Source organism: Perca flavescens, chromosome 8 (genome assembly GCF_004354835.1).
Source record: "Perca flavescens isolate YP-PL-M2 chromosome 8, PFLA_1.0, whole genome shotgun sequence".
Taxonomy (NCBI): domain Eukaryota; kingdom Metazoa; phylum Chordata; class Actinopteri; order Perciformes; family Percidae; genus Perca; species Perca flavescens.
In genome coordinates, this window is record NC_041338.1 from 7985248 (window position 1) to 8001007 (window position 15760).

The 15760-nt window shown below is 39.6% G+C and overlaps 1 protein-coding gene across 1 annotated transcript in view; it reads left to right on the top strand.

Moving 5' to 3' along the window:
- Nucleotides 1-2538, top strand: part of ranbp10 (RAN binding protein 10) — a 49545-nt gene extending 47007 nt beyond the window's left edge. The window contains exon 15 of the mRNA XM_028584687.1: nucleotides 1318-2538. The gene's annotated coding sequence lies outside the window, so the exon portion shown is untranslated. The remainder of the gene's footprint in view (nucleotides 1-1317) is intronic.
- The last annotated feature ends 13222 nt before the right edge of the window (nucleotides 2539-15760 follow it).

The following is a 15760-nucleotide window of genomic DNA, read 5'->3' on the forward strand; positions in this document are numbered from 1 at the left end:
GCTAACTGCATCAGGGCTCCAGACTAACCTTTTACATTGGTTGCACTGGTGCACCAGCACATAATTTAGGTGCACCCAAAACATTTTACATTACATACGTTTTAAGTGTTAACTTGTGTCACTATACACATTGGTCGTTTCTTAACACATCACCTAAATGATTGTAAATGGTAATAAAGGTGCAGATACATGTCTATTCTTTATTTAAATTACAGCACAAACATGAAATTGCAATAACTTCAATTGTATAAAAAATATACTGAAAAAGTTAGGATGATTTGGGACTAAAACTTAGTAAAAGGTAGCTGTTCTTTGGCTATATTATAAGTAGTGTTAAAAAAAATTATTGTTTCTAACTCCTCACTGCTTCAGTTTGCCGCTGCCTGGCCCTGAAACACTGCAGGGAGGGGGGAAATTTTGCTTTTTTAACTGCATTGCCTTTTTTTCATATCTGAGCCACGGAAATGGAACAAGCCATTTTTTGCAGAGGGCATGTATTTTGGCCTTTTTTTGTGAGTAGGCTGAGGCTAGGAGTCAGATGAGGCCATCTCCACTGAAAATGTTCAGGGAGGCATCTTACTGGGGACAGGGGAGACAGTTACCTCTGCCAATGATGTTGGTTTGGGCATTTGTTCACAGCGAACCACACATGTTAACAAACCGGTGTGCATTCATAGCTTGGTTTGCCCCAAAGTGGATCCCTTTTGAAGTTAGCTAAAATATTTAATCCAGACAGTTCTGTGTTTTTCTTCAGTCGGACTTTGAGACAAGCATTTGAAAAGATTTCTGCAAAATGTAGTTTTTTTTTTTCCGAATGCTTTAGGATGCTTGTGGTGCTTTCTCTGATATACATTGTTTTTTCAGGTTCACATTTCACGAATCTCTACAACAGTGGCAAGTGCAAAGTTAACATAACCCATAGGAAAAATGGCCACAATTATGAAAATGAGAACCAGGTTGAAAAATATCATAATTTCCTGTTTACTAAGCCACATGTGACATTTGGCATGTTTCAAAGCATATGGAATATTAGTGAAAATACTGTTTGGCTGCAGGGTGTACGCAGCATGAACCACCTAAGTCTCCGTCCGTTATTTCCCTACAGTGGAACACATCATTGTGAATTACATGCATGAAATGAAAAATCATTTGAATAGCATATACACTGGTCAAACAGTATATGAATTAAAAGAAAGGGCAATTACTCCCAAACTAAATAATAATACCAAAACACCAAATCAGTGCTGTACACGTATAGTTTTAATTGTGCTACATTCATTCATTACCTTGCTTAGATGATTACCCGTCTCTCCACAGGTTAATGTTAAGTAGCACTGAGAGAAGAAGGCATGTCCAGCAGGTAGTTGTCGTGGCAACGGGGGAAAGAGCATGCGCGTGATTGGTGTGTTTGGCTGTCCGTCAGACTGAGCCAGCGGCACAGACAGCGGAACAGAGGAGAGCGGGAGAGAAGAAAGCTTCCTTTTTAATTTAGTATTATCAAATAAAGAAATGTGTGACACTATTTAAAGATAATTAATTATTATTCTGTTTATCTAGCCATTTTATAGTTCTTTTTTTTTGTTGTGCTCATCCTGGACAAAACCAATTGTGAATCCCCTTTTTATTTTTTCTTCTGTTTTAATGGGTGGATTTTGATTCCTTCTGTTCAGTATTTTACTCACATTGTTGTTGTTCACCATATCACAGACCACAATACCCACATCTGGCTACCACGGTAACCCCCCACAGCTGTAGGTCAACTTAACAAAACCTGAGGTATATTAAACATCATCTTTGATACGATACAGAAGACAGACAGACTCTTAGCCCTTTGTCCTTCTAAAATACTACAAAGTGCATTCATTACTGAAATACATTCAGCAAACGAGTGCTCAGCATGAAAAACACCGTTGATTGTGTGGAGCAGATCATTAGCTCTGGTCAAGGCCAATGCCATACAGTAGTTAACACTGCCACTGATGTAAAATAGAATATGGACAAAAGTGGGTCCCTAAATTATTCCATCAGGTTGGAAATGACAGATGATTGAGTGCTGTGTGTCACAGTATTGGAATTCCCTTAAGAACAAAATACTTTGCACAGGTTAGACACATCCTGAAAAAAAAAAGCATCACCTGTGTATTAAAACATAATTGAAGGGCCTCTGTAGTGGCAGAACTGCCAGTAACTAGGCGGAGAGGGTGGTGACAAGGGAATAAATTGGAATATTGAGGTGTTGGAGTCTTAATTTTACTGTAACAACCACAGCACCGACCAATTAGTGGGGGGCAGAACTCAGTACCAGCTGCAGCTACAACACCTGCTCTCAAATCCCAACCTAACACTATTATCATGGTTTGCCTTGATGCCAGCAAAAAGGAAATCACTATCAAAGGCAGACTAACGAGCACAGTGTATGGCTGGTGAAAAGTCAAGTCACCCCTGGGGATTTCATTTTTTTTGCCTGACCTGCTCTGTGCATGTGCTGTCACAATTGGAATTTTGAATAAAGAGGTAAAATGATTTGCCTAACAAGAAGGTTTTTAAGTCTCGGGTGATAATCATGTGATAATTAAGTCACGGTCTCACAGTTTCTTTCATTCTGGGCGTTTAATTCCAAACATCTCAAAGGTTGTTAAAACCAGTTGTGTGTGTTTTTTTTCCCCACTCAGACCCCTCCATTTTTCTAACACCCATAAACTTGACTTGATTACAGTATGTCCTGTTGGACAGGAGGACAAAACCAGGTTCATTTATTGAGCCCAAATCCACAACTTTGTCCCAGAGTGCCTCCCAATATGTACAATAACTAACTAAAAAATGGAAAAGAAGGATATTTTTTTATTGTTTAGGTTCGCTGCTGGCCACCATGAGATTTAACAACATCGCTCCTGTTTTAGAGTCAGATCAGTGGTAAAAACTACGAATTACCACCAATAGCCACCAACCACATGACATTACAGCTACGACTCCTCACTGTCAGCCACTTTGTATGGAGTCCCAAAGTGTTTGATAGTAAGTGAATAAATAGGACATTATGAAATATCATGAATGAATAGAGTAAAATGTTTAATTGAGCCAATAAATCTGAAAAATCTAATTTTGCATGCTTTTCTGTTCAAAAGTCTCCTGTCACAAGTGCCCACCCCTTTCAGCCAATCACATGTCTCCAGCTTCTCTTTGCAGGCTCAACAACTACTACCAAAATTTAGCCCGCTATCTCATATTAGCTAGTGGCTAACTTACTAGCTAGTTAGAAATTTTGAATCAACCAACTAGTTGCTGCTGCTCGTAAACACACTGGCCAGTAACCACACTTTCTTTTTATTTAGCTTAACAAGGCTACATGTGCTACCTACCTAGCCAGCTAACTAGCAACGTTGGCTTGTAGGTTTGGATTTATGAGTCAGCATCAAAGCAAAGAGCAAGTGTTAGCTGCAGCAGCTTACATTTGCTGGTCAATTCAGAGTTACTTTATAGTTATTTCATAGTTTATTGGCTCTTTTATGTCTGTTCATGAGATTAATCATTTGATAATGTCTTGTTTATTAAGTGTTGGAGTTTATTATTGGATTTTTCATTTTGACATTGTATCATCATCCCCTTGATCAGCCTTCTGTCTCTGTATCTAAACAGATGATTGTTCATTGCACAATAACAAATTAGACTCCACTTCACCCTAGGTTCAATGCAATAATTGGATTTTGATAACAAACTTGTTTTGTTCCATCCCTTAGCTTTATCTCAAACATTTTAACTCTTGTTTTTACACCAGTTTTTTTTTTTTTTTACCATATAGCACTGACTTAATGTTGTCGGACTGTGGCAATCTGTCACTTCGGCTGCTTTGTTGTGACCTGGCAAATGGCTTGTGGATCCACCCTGGCGTGTACATTTCCATTTATAAGAGAATTTCAGTCTATGGTAGAGAAATATGGAATAATATGTGGGGTTTACTACAGGGTATATGGTCAAACCTTTTACCAAGCTGGTTTTTATAAAGACCTTCTGCTATAATAGGAACTATTCTAATAACCATACATACAGCACACACTCCTGACATCTGCTTCTACAGCTGTAAAGGACTTCTGTTACACACACACACACGCACACAGACTCACACCTGTATGTGAAAGAACAACCTCTGTTGCATACCTGTAGGGAACAAGTCTCCCAGCTGTCCTTTGTGTGTGTGAGCCTGGGCTGCGCCTCAGCACTGTTACCACACACCCTTCCTCTTATCCCTGCATAGACATAGCCACTGATGTGATCAGTGATTGTTTTAAGGAAAGAAAGGATGTGAACAGTTTTCAAAATGGGCACGAGGCCTTTAAAGCCACATGGACTTCTTCAGGAGAGGCCGGATAAATGGATTTAGGCATCGCAGACAAGCTGTGCGCACTTGACTTCTATCATGATTTTAATTTCATATTTTGACTTTTGAGTTTTAGCAAAAAATAAAAATAAAAAAACAATTGTGAAATGAGTTACCCTCTACTTAGCATGACTTTTAAAACCTTTAAAACAATATAAAAAAGGAAAAATTATAATTGAAAAAAATACCTATGTACTGGAAACATGTTAAAAAAGAAAAATTGTATTCTGTTTAATTTTGACAGAATTATTTTTATTAAAATACATCCATAAGCATTTTATTGATCTCCTGTTTTTATTTGGTGTTTTTTTTTTTTCCTTCATTGCAAATATGTGCAAACAAGGTGAAGAAGTAGCAGGTCACAAAAAAACATGGGCACATATTAATGTGGATGCATAGACATAAGCACATACAGGTTTGGATGAGGTTGAAGTTTTGGAAGAGACCCATTGACCCGTTACAGTATTTGGACAGCAGAGGGCAGAAGGAGGTTGGGGAATACATAACAATTACAGCACTGTGTTTTCTAAGTTTACACATTACCCAAGCAGTGTCTCATATCCCACAGATAAAACGATACACCTACAAAATGCGCAACTTTCATCTTACAGTTTATGCTTTCATCACATTTTTGATTGAAAGGACATATTGCACATTCAAATGTTGAGCATAGAGTTGTAGTATAATTCCCAGTTTTACAAAAAGCACTAATCTGAAAAGTGGAAAGTATATTTTGAAGGCATAAAGCGAAGGATTTACTATTTCATTTATAAGTCAGTTTTGATATCAATCTTTGGTTAAAGACGAATAGCACATTTTGTGCTGTTCTTTGCCAAAAGCTGAGATGTGCTGCTTTTGAGACTAATTTAACATATTTCTCTGGGAAGCATGGAGCTTAGAGGTTGAAGGAAACTGGGGGTGGAAGTAGCTCAGTCAGTAGGGAGTTGGTTTGCGAACCAGAGGGTTGCTGGTTCAAGTCTCCATATGGACCAAAGTATGGTAGTGGACTGGTAGCTGGGTACCAATTCACCTCCTGGGCACTGCCAAGGTGCTCTTGAGCAAGGCACCGAAACCCCAACTGCTTGGGGTGACTTTCTCACTCCTACATCTCTCCATTAGCGCATGTATGGGTACTGAGAATGTGTGTGTGTAATAACAACAACACATTGTAATTTTTATTAAAGTGTGCATTATTATTAAAGAAGCCCTTTGTAGAAAATCTGAAGAATGTGAGGTCAGGGAAAATCAAGCTATATAACTTCCACACTTCTGATGATAGCTTGAGACTATCACCTGTCCTATCACTACCTATCACTGCGACAAAGTGAATTTGTTTTTTCCACCGTATCAGTCATGACTCCCTTGACTTTATCTTTAAAAATATGTACCTGTTTAATTTTAATTAGATGAGAGCAGTAGGTGGTTCGGCTCGAGTTGTAGAGAAATAATTTTATTCAAGTGTGACATGTACATTAATGAGGATGCAGCAGTGAAGCAAATAGAATAGAAACAACAAAGGACCAAGAATGGAGCCCTGTGGGACACCACATGCTCTCGGTCAAAACTGTCCTCCCAGGAAGAACGACACATGAGTTGTTTCAGCAAATGCAGTAAAACGACATATTTACGTTGAAGTGACAAAGCCCATAAAAGACCGAAGAAGTTAAGACCCAAAACCTAAACTATGATCTTTAAACTTAAACGTAACCAGGTTGTTATTGTGCCTAGCAAACCTTAACCATAGCATTGCCGCATCGTAAAATGTATTTCTTTTTCAACAGTGATTTGTAGCTGTTTTGGAAGGAACAGACAAACAATGTAGTCCTATCGATAGAGGTGTGAGATCTGAATTCTATATGTCGTTAGAGTACTGGTGATAATTTATTTCCAGCTAAAGTTTGTTGGCTGTTATGTATTTATTGGTACAGCAGATTAGCCAAGAGCTGTGACCTAAAAAAAACAATATCAAAGTCTTCCAATTATATCCTAACCACATGGTCATCATTAATGGGAAATATCGGATTTTACCAGTAAACTATTGAGTTTTATAAAATTTTCTGTAAATACATCTAAAACTATATTTAAATATATCCCTACATAAACCCCATTGCAACCCTGTCAAGAAGTATTTCTCTTTTAAAACAATTTGCTCTGAATTAAAGGGCTGTTGCTCAGAGCAGCACTGCTGCTGCTCTCCAAATATACTGTTAATGACATCCCAGAGCACAGTCTTGGATTCCTATGCTGAAACTGATGTGCTGTTCCAGCTATCATTGACAACTTTATTTAAAGTATTTTTCTAACACTTGCCAGTCTGTCTCTTCTGAAGTTGGAGAGATCTTCAAACATTTAACTGAGCTTTAATACCAAACTGAGCTGACAGTGACAGTTTAGAAAAAGAAAACAACTACTTCATTATCAAATAACTCAGGTGGCACTTGATGACAAAAGCTGTCTGTATTGTCAGTATTCCCCACAAATGCCAGAAGGCAATGCTATTTATATAGCACCTTTCATTATGAGTAAACTCAATGAGCTTTACATTAAAATGGATACAATAACTGTCATTCATCAACATCAAGTATTGGGCTTGTTTCTAATAACAATATTAATCATTTTAATAATTTTAATATCAAACCACACATTTACAGCCTGTAGAGGGTTCCAAATCTGCAAAGATTCGGTAAAGTAATTGAATGGGTTTTTCACTGGACCTTAGGCCATTTGCGGTCAAGGCCGGTTAACAAGGAGACATGCATGCATGTTCTTAATGGTGTACAGGGCTGCGTGTCCTTGTAATTCTTGTAAATAGAATGGAATAGAAACATGTAAACAAGTGCAATTTGCTCTGGTTTATTCAACCTCTTGACCTGCTGCCAAACCGACCAATGTGAACATTTGGCTGCAGGTTAGATATTCAGAATTATGGACAAAACATCTACATGATACATCATAAATATGTATGTATATATATATATATATATATATATATATATATATATATATATATGCGGTATCGATGTGAAAACATCGATACCGCATAGTATCGCAGTATTTTCTGTGGCAATACTGTATCGACACACAGATGCCAAGTATCTATCTATTATTGTATATGTGTTGGTCAGTTTGTCTGCTTGACAATCCCATTTTGCAGCAATAAACTTGAACTGAGATGAACAAACAGAGAAATCTATCTTTTTAGATAAAACAGATGTTAACAAAGTTTCCTTTCGGGGATATAATTTGAAATTGGGAAAAATTTGAAGTTTGAAAAAGGTAATAAACTGCTATATGTCACAGAATATTGCAATATGTTTAAAATAGCAAAAATATAAGAATCGTGATGATATCGTATCGTGATGCCTCTGGTGATTCCCACACATACTATATATATGATATATATGATACATATGATAGTGATATAGACTGTCAGGCAGTGTGAATGAGATTTTTTCAATCTAGAAACTACTTAAGGGGAAACTAAAGGCCAAAACTGGATGTTGAGCGGTTAAAAAACAAGCAATGAATCAGTGATTATAAGGCCCCGGACCATTTTGACTGTGAACACCACAGTGAACACCAGCAGTACAATTCCCATTCCAGTGACACAGAAATACACGCTGTACAAATACATGTCGTCTAGAGGTTAGTGGTTCAAACATTTGCTTAACATTTTTTACTGGAAGCATTGTTAAAATCCCTTTTCTTGTGCAGACAGAGAGCTGAGCCTGTAATTATGCACGAGGTGAGAGTGGTGGGCCGTCTCTGTCACCGTTGCGGCCAATGAATTTCCTTCATCATATATTACGCACTCGAGGCCCGTAGACATCCTCGCAGCGCTGCGAGACCTCTGGCCTTCAGAATTGGGATGGAACATTCAGCTTGGTTGCTATGGTACACGTAAGTCACCATGGCAACCTGCTACAGCGTTCTCAGAGGGGGGGTGTAAATAACAAAACACCTACTCTTATTGCCCAATCGCTGTAATGCATATTCATAGTCACATTCGAGACATTAGGGACATGTTTTATTAGTCTGCCCACCCATCTATCCATCTATCCATCCATCTATCCATCTATCTATCTATCCATCTATCGTTTCATCCTTCTATCCTTTTGGCTTGACTAAATAATAATTACTCTGAGGCCAGTTGAAGGATGCAGCCCCCGCCTGCTCTCAGCTAGATTGTAATGGGTTCATAAGCGCTGCTGATTGAATTGATTGCCACAGTTGGAGTCTGGCTGAGATGTACAATGGGGTGGAATATGCAGAGCGCAGAACATTAATCAGCTCACACGAACGGGCTAGTGGCTTTCATTTTATTTCAGGTACAGTTGAAAATGTATACAGTACAAGTCATATGCAAGAAAAGACAGCAAAGAAAGAGACAATATTCTTTTTTTTCTCCATTGGGTTTGACATATGTCTTGTAGTGTTGCCTGGCAGTTCTGTCGTATCCACATATGCAGAAGAAACTGTTTATTTGTCTGGTATCACGAGGAAAGTATTGAAACTTTACCAGGGCATTTGCAGTTATGTATCCTCTGTACACAATAACATACAGCAACAAAGACAAACGTTGGGAAGCTACACTATAGCGGTACAGGGTTTACAGTGCTTACCTTTTCAAGAACACAATGTCCAACAACAACAAAAAAGATGCAAATTTGAGGGTCCACTTGCAGGGCCATGCACAAGAATTGTAGGGGTCAAGATTAAATTGGAAATGGGGTTGTACATTTTTCAGATTACCTCCATTTCTTTAAAGTTATAAACCCTTATATATAACAATATTTATGACTGGCATGTATTCTGGTATAGCTATTCAATGTATTTGGGTTCAGTCTGGGTTCTGTTTGTGAGCATATTTAGTTTCCAGGAGCAAGTGGAGATTCAGGGGAGCTGATTATAATTGTAAGCCGCAGCCATATGAACGCCGGAAGTCAAAAACACAAACCAATACGAAGAGCAACAGCTAAGGGTGGAGGAGAGGAAGGACGTGAAGGCGTGACTCACTGAGGTAGACTGTGACTTGTTGTCAAGAACATGAATGTACAACAACAAAATCACTAGTCTTCCACAACGTGTCACACTGTTCTGACAGGCCTGAGAGACAAAGAGCTGCCTCCTGATTATCTGACAACAGCAGCCCTGTAAATCAGATATGAGGTGTGACAATCAAATATTGAGGATTTTCCTGATTTAAAAAGGACTGATTTGCTCTTTAGTGCGGGAATCAACAGTAAAGTCAGTTGCTGCACATTATTATTAATGGTGTCAAATGAAATGTAATAACATATCCTCATTAATCAACAATCATATAACTAAAGAGAGAACATACTTACTTTAGGCTAATCACATAAACACATTATACGTACAAGCAATGACACAACACATTACACACCGTATAATGTAAACAACGTAAATGTGTTACCTCATTCATTCACACATCACACATGAAGTCGGCTAAACATATGGGACATTAAGGCACTTAACAGGAGGGCGAGGAAACAACATACAGTGGGAGAGACAAAGCAACAATGATGACTTCAATCAATGCATTCTCATGAACAGTAATAATGTAATGTAATAATGCACCGATAACTACAGTACAGCTCACACACACACACACACACGCACTTACATACACACAGAGTCTCACTGTGGCTATTTTATTATAAGTTGGGCTAGAGCGTAGAGAGAGATCTCACACACAAAGCTGAGCAGAAAGTTGTGACAGAGTCACAGGCTGTTTTAATAACAGAAGAGTTTAGAGAAAATCCTGCACACTGACCATTACGCAAGCAATCATTTATTTAGAAGAAAAATACAACGTTTCGGTCTCAGACCTTCATCAGATGAATTCAGAAGAGTAAAAGGACACGTGTAATCTCCTGATATTGGTTCTCTAAAGCACTGCCAATATAGTGGGATCTCTGCAGGATAAAGAGGAGGAGGGCAGAGGAGTGGAAAAGGGAAGAGAAACAGTAAAGGAAACAAGTGGTAAAGGGGAAGAAAAGGGAGGAGGAAAGAAATAGAAAACCGGAAGAGAGAAGAAAATGAAAACAAAGAAAAGGAATAGGGGAAGGAAATGAGAGGAGAGGAGAGCAAACAAAAGGAAACGATGTAAGGAAAGCAAAGGTCAGAAGAGGAGAGGATAGGAAAGAAAAGAAAGACTAGGAAAAGAAAGGGGATAAGGGAAATAAAAGGAAACGAGGGATCATAAGAGGAAAAGAAAGGAAATTAGAAGAAAAAGATGAGGGGAGCCGAAAGCAAAAGGGAAAAAAAGGAAAGCAAAGTGCAAATGAGTAGGAATACGGCAGCAGGATAACTGTTTTCATGTTCAGCAGTTGTCTGTTATTCAAGTTAAACATCACAACACTATTTGTGGGTGCAGGTTGTGTTGTGAATGACAAATATCCTGTAAATGAATGATAATGGCTTGTTTAGCTGATGCCCACCTACAGCGTCTCTGCTCCATCCTATTTCCTGTTAATATCGCTGGCTTCAGCCTCGCTGACCTCTCTGCCGTTCTTCTATTTCTATTAATCTTTAATGGTGGGTAAACGGCCCAGCGCCACACACTGACTGACATGGCTTTCCCACCTCATTATTGTCCTGCAGGAGAAAAGAGAACAACAAAAATCACTTATTTGTCTGAAATGTATTGAGGATGTGGACTTTCTGTGATGCCTGTAATGTTTTTCCATCATCTGTTCTGTCTTCGGCGAGCTGTTTCTCTCTATTTTTACCTTGTCTGCCAGGTCAATTATGTGTAGCCTATACAGTGCACACACACACACACACACACACACACACACACACACACACACACACAAACTCACTGGTTCCCTGCTTGCTGATCTCAACAAAGGTCTGTGACACTGTGACATTTGGAAGTAGATGAAATGACCGGCAGGGTCGGAGAGTGCTGCACTCCATGTTTTACTGCTTGGAGACAAGAGCTCTTAACACCTAAAAAGAACAAACACGAACGCACGCACACACACACACACACACACACACACACACACACACACACACACACACACACACACACACACACACACACACACACACACACACACACACACACAAACTACTTCAGGACCTCAATACCTGCTTCAAATCTCAGTCGGAAGCCTATTAAGGAGCTGGACCTGGTGCTGTTTCAACCTGGGCCCAATTTCAACTCTCTCTCTCTCTCTCTCTCTCTCTCTCCCTCTCCCCTCGTCCGCTCTTCATCCATATACTTCATCCATGGACTATAGCCGACTCTGGCTCAAATGAATACCGGCGGCCATCCGATTATAACAACCTCATCGACACTGTCGAAATCATTTAAATATTGAGCCATTACATTTAAAATCTTTAAGATAACAGGATCCCCTAATATCTGTAGCCTACTCCGAAACAACAGACTACCTGAATGCCTTTTTCTAGTCTCGCGTTTCACTCTCCATACTGCTGTCTTTGGACAGGTCATGTCCTGAGATCGATAATGTTGTCAGACCTATTAGTAATAATCTGAGCCTGTCAGTAGCACACAAAAAAAAAAAATTGCCCCATTAGGTTACATTGAAGCTTGGTTCGCGCTGGCCTGTCAATGCGACTAGGGGTGCACGATTCAGAAAATGTCACGATTCAATATCGATTTTTAGGCTCACGATTTGATTCAAAATCAATTTTCGATTCAAAAAACGATTCACAGTATGTAAATGTAGTTACTTTTCCCATGTGATTGCAGTAGACATACAATAAAAAATTTTTTTAATATATATATATATATATTTTTTTTTCTTTAAATATGAATGAATTTTTGGAATTCTATGAAGTGATTTTGAATCGGTAGAGCTTGAATCGCGATTGGATTTTGAATTGATTTTTTGCACACCTCTACGCAATACTAGACATCAGTCTATTAAACACAAATGCATGGGGAAATGAAGTTGAAAAAACAAACGGCAGTTGCCCTTTAAGCTGTTTAATGTATCATTTAAAATGTGTATATTAAACTGGAATCAAAAACTTCATAAATCCTTAAGCTCCATGTGTCCTTATGATGAACATGGGCACTGTAGTTTATCTTGATTCAATCCACATACACCAACCTGCTGCATACACTCACAAGAGAACCAAATGTGGATTAATCCACAGCTGAAAATATTCCCCTTAAAAGACAGTGTTGGGGCAAGAATAGGGGTTATTAAAAATTCTTTGGACCTTTCCTTTGACTTGAAAAGACTGCAACACCCTTCCCCCAATAGCCTAAAATATTACTGGACAGCATAGAATAGGCACAACTTATGTTTTACTCCCAGATTCCAAATTTTAACAATAAACAACAATTAGATCACATGACATTGTATAAGGTGAGTTGTATGTCCAATTGTCAGAGTCGCATAACCCCTATGTAGCTATTTATGTAACTATTAACTAACTTAACAAGCAAAAATAAAATAGAAATACAAATGATAAAATGAACAAAAGAACTCCCAGAAACCTCAAACTACCCTCCCTGTGGCCAAAAGAACACTTGTGGACACTCCCTTTCCCCAAATAATTTGTGTACAGTCCCTAACCTAACTTCTATAAATCTTTATCATTTTGTGGTGAACAGCCTCCACATTGCACCATGCTATGTCTGTACTTTTCTGCCGTTCTGCTGAGTTTTTTTTTCTCTTTAACAATGCCCTCATCAGACGCTTCTGTCAGAACCAACAATACATAGAATGACAGCTGCCTTCGCTGGACTGCACCGCCACCAAGTTTCAGTTACAGGAGCCATTGATTCTCTGTGGGGTGCTGGCTGCCCGGGTTAGCATACAATTCCGGGGCAACAATGTGGCTGTATTGTCCAGGTCACAGCGCTGAGCAGGAGAGTGACAGCGTACAGCCGGCAATGAGTTCATTAGACCAGCGCTGCTCTCCTTTCTTTCTCTTGCTCTCTCTCTGTGCCTTAAGTACTCGTCTCTCTCCCCCTCTTTCTCTGCCTGGCGAGGTGTGCCCTTCTCAGTACTCATTAACGTCCAGTATGAGCCACTGAGTTACAGGTATTAGCCGAGGAACATTGAAGAATGCCACATGAGTACATGCCGCCCGGTTAAACCCATGACCCCCCCCCCCCCCCCCCCACACACACACACACACACACACACACACACACACACACACACACACACACACACACACGCACGCACACACACACAACAGACACACACATGAATGACACATTAGAAATTAGCTCCACATCGAGTCTGCTTCTAATTCTCACATTAAAAAAGCATATTAAGAAATAATGGGCTCCCCATAGCTCACATAACTTAGTGGTTCTAGTTATCTCTGTCTCTCTGTCTTTCTGGAGGACTTGGGTCACTGCATATACTCAGACTCGTGCTGGAGAAAAGCTCGAAGGGTGAGAGTTTTGGACTATTATTCTCCCAGCCTTGGTCCAACAATTATGGGCAGCCTGCTGAATAGTTCTATGTCATTAGAGCAGGCTAAATTATGCTCTTCGCTTTGGGATGAAGGTCCTTTCACTCAGAGCCAAAGAGAGAAATAACTGGGAGAAGACTATAGTGTTCACAATGAAGCTGACAGAGTTTTCAGGCACTGCAGGCTTTCATTTCTCTTCCGGTAATGTTCTATATTAGACTAATGTTCAATTAGGTTGTCAAGGCTTCTTCAAGGCTGTTCTTTTATCATATTCCATAATATCCAACATGAATAATTTCCCTTTACATGTACGGTAAGCTAATCAAATCATTAACGGTTCGTTCATGATGATGATTTAGTTTACGATTTCATGTTAACGACATGCAAAGAGAGAGCCTCTCAAGTTGATCTTAATTCATGCCGCCACTTCATTAGACAAGGCTCTTAATGTGGTCATGATGCAGGGCCTTCGCATTGGGTTTTTAAATGAAGTCCTAGCGTGTGCAGATGGGGGGGTGACAGGGGGGTGGAAAAAAATAACAGCTGCACCTTAAAATATAATGCATACAACTCGGCACCACCGAAGATGAAGTTCTCACAGTCTCAAGAAAGAATCGTTGTAAGCTTCACCCAGGGATGTGCAGGGATGTTTGTTCTGTTGGATCACATCACGTTCTGCAGGTGTTGCTGTAGTATAGTATATATAGTACGTATATCCTGCAAGTATACAGTATCTAATTTAGCTTCCCGGCTCACTCTCCTGCCTCACCAGCTCTTGTCAACATATAATCAATCACATTCCTTCTTGTGAATCGATGTTTTGTGTCAAATTATAATAGTTTGAAGACATTCTCCAATGGAACATCAACTGAAAATGCAGCATGTTGACCAAAACATTTCATTTTGTTGTCAGAGGAAAATCTGATAACCAGCCTTGGTGATTTGCAAGAATTTCTCACGTCGGAAGAAAATGTTTTCCATCCCTTTTTGTTAATTTTCATATTGCAGCTTGCGGAGGGAACAGTTGGTGACTAGGAGCTATGAAACACAGATTTGACCGTATTTGGGGTATTACATTGTGTTGTATGAGCCGGAACGAATAAAAAGGACAAAAACTGGCAGTGGCGGATAATTTGCTGTTTTTCTGCTCTACTCTGATGATGCTCGGGATGGACTCTTAATACAGTACATTATGTCTGACTGGCACAGCCTTGACGCTTGTTTTTACGTTGTATCTAACTGGTGGCCGATGGCTCCCAGGAATCGTAAACCTAAATGCCATGAGGGCAAACGTGACACACAGGGTCGTTTAAGTTGTGCTGTAGCAGTAAAAACGACTGCAAGCTACACTCAATAGACAAAACATAAGAAAACATCTCCATCTCCTAAACAAGCTTCTCCAGCCGTGAATAATTCCTCAGCTTCTCTTATGTTGTAGATTTAATTACAGAAATCAATATGGAAAATAGATTTCACTTTGATAACCTGTGGTTACAAGATTTTTTGTAACCACAAGAATCCTTGGCATACATCCTCTGCTCTCTGCCCTTCTTCTCCTCTTCTGTCCTTTCATTTTCCCCTTTTTCTTTTATGATCCTTTCCTTTTTCTCCCTATTGCTTTCCTCTTCTCTTCTGTCCTTTCATTTCCCCCTTTACTATCTTTCCCTTTTCCCTCCCTTTCGTGTCCTTTCATTTCCTTAGCTCTATTTTCCCCTCCTCTCGTCTCTTTCCTCCTCCTCCCCATCCTTCTCTGCCCTCCTCCCCTCCCTGTGAACCCTCCCTCCCCTTCCTCCTCTTCGTCCTCTCTCACCTCATCCACAGTTCCTGTCCTCCAGCCTTTTTGCTCCACCTGCTCGGATCGATTCGATGTTAGTGAATCTGGAGCCGCGGGGGAGCTCGGGGGAGGGATAATGACCACTGAGCGGAAGTGAGCAGAGCCGGACATGGCTA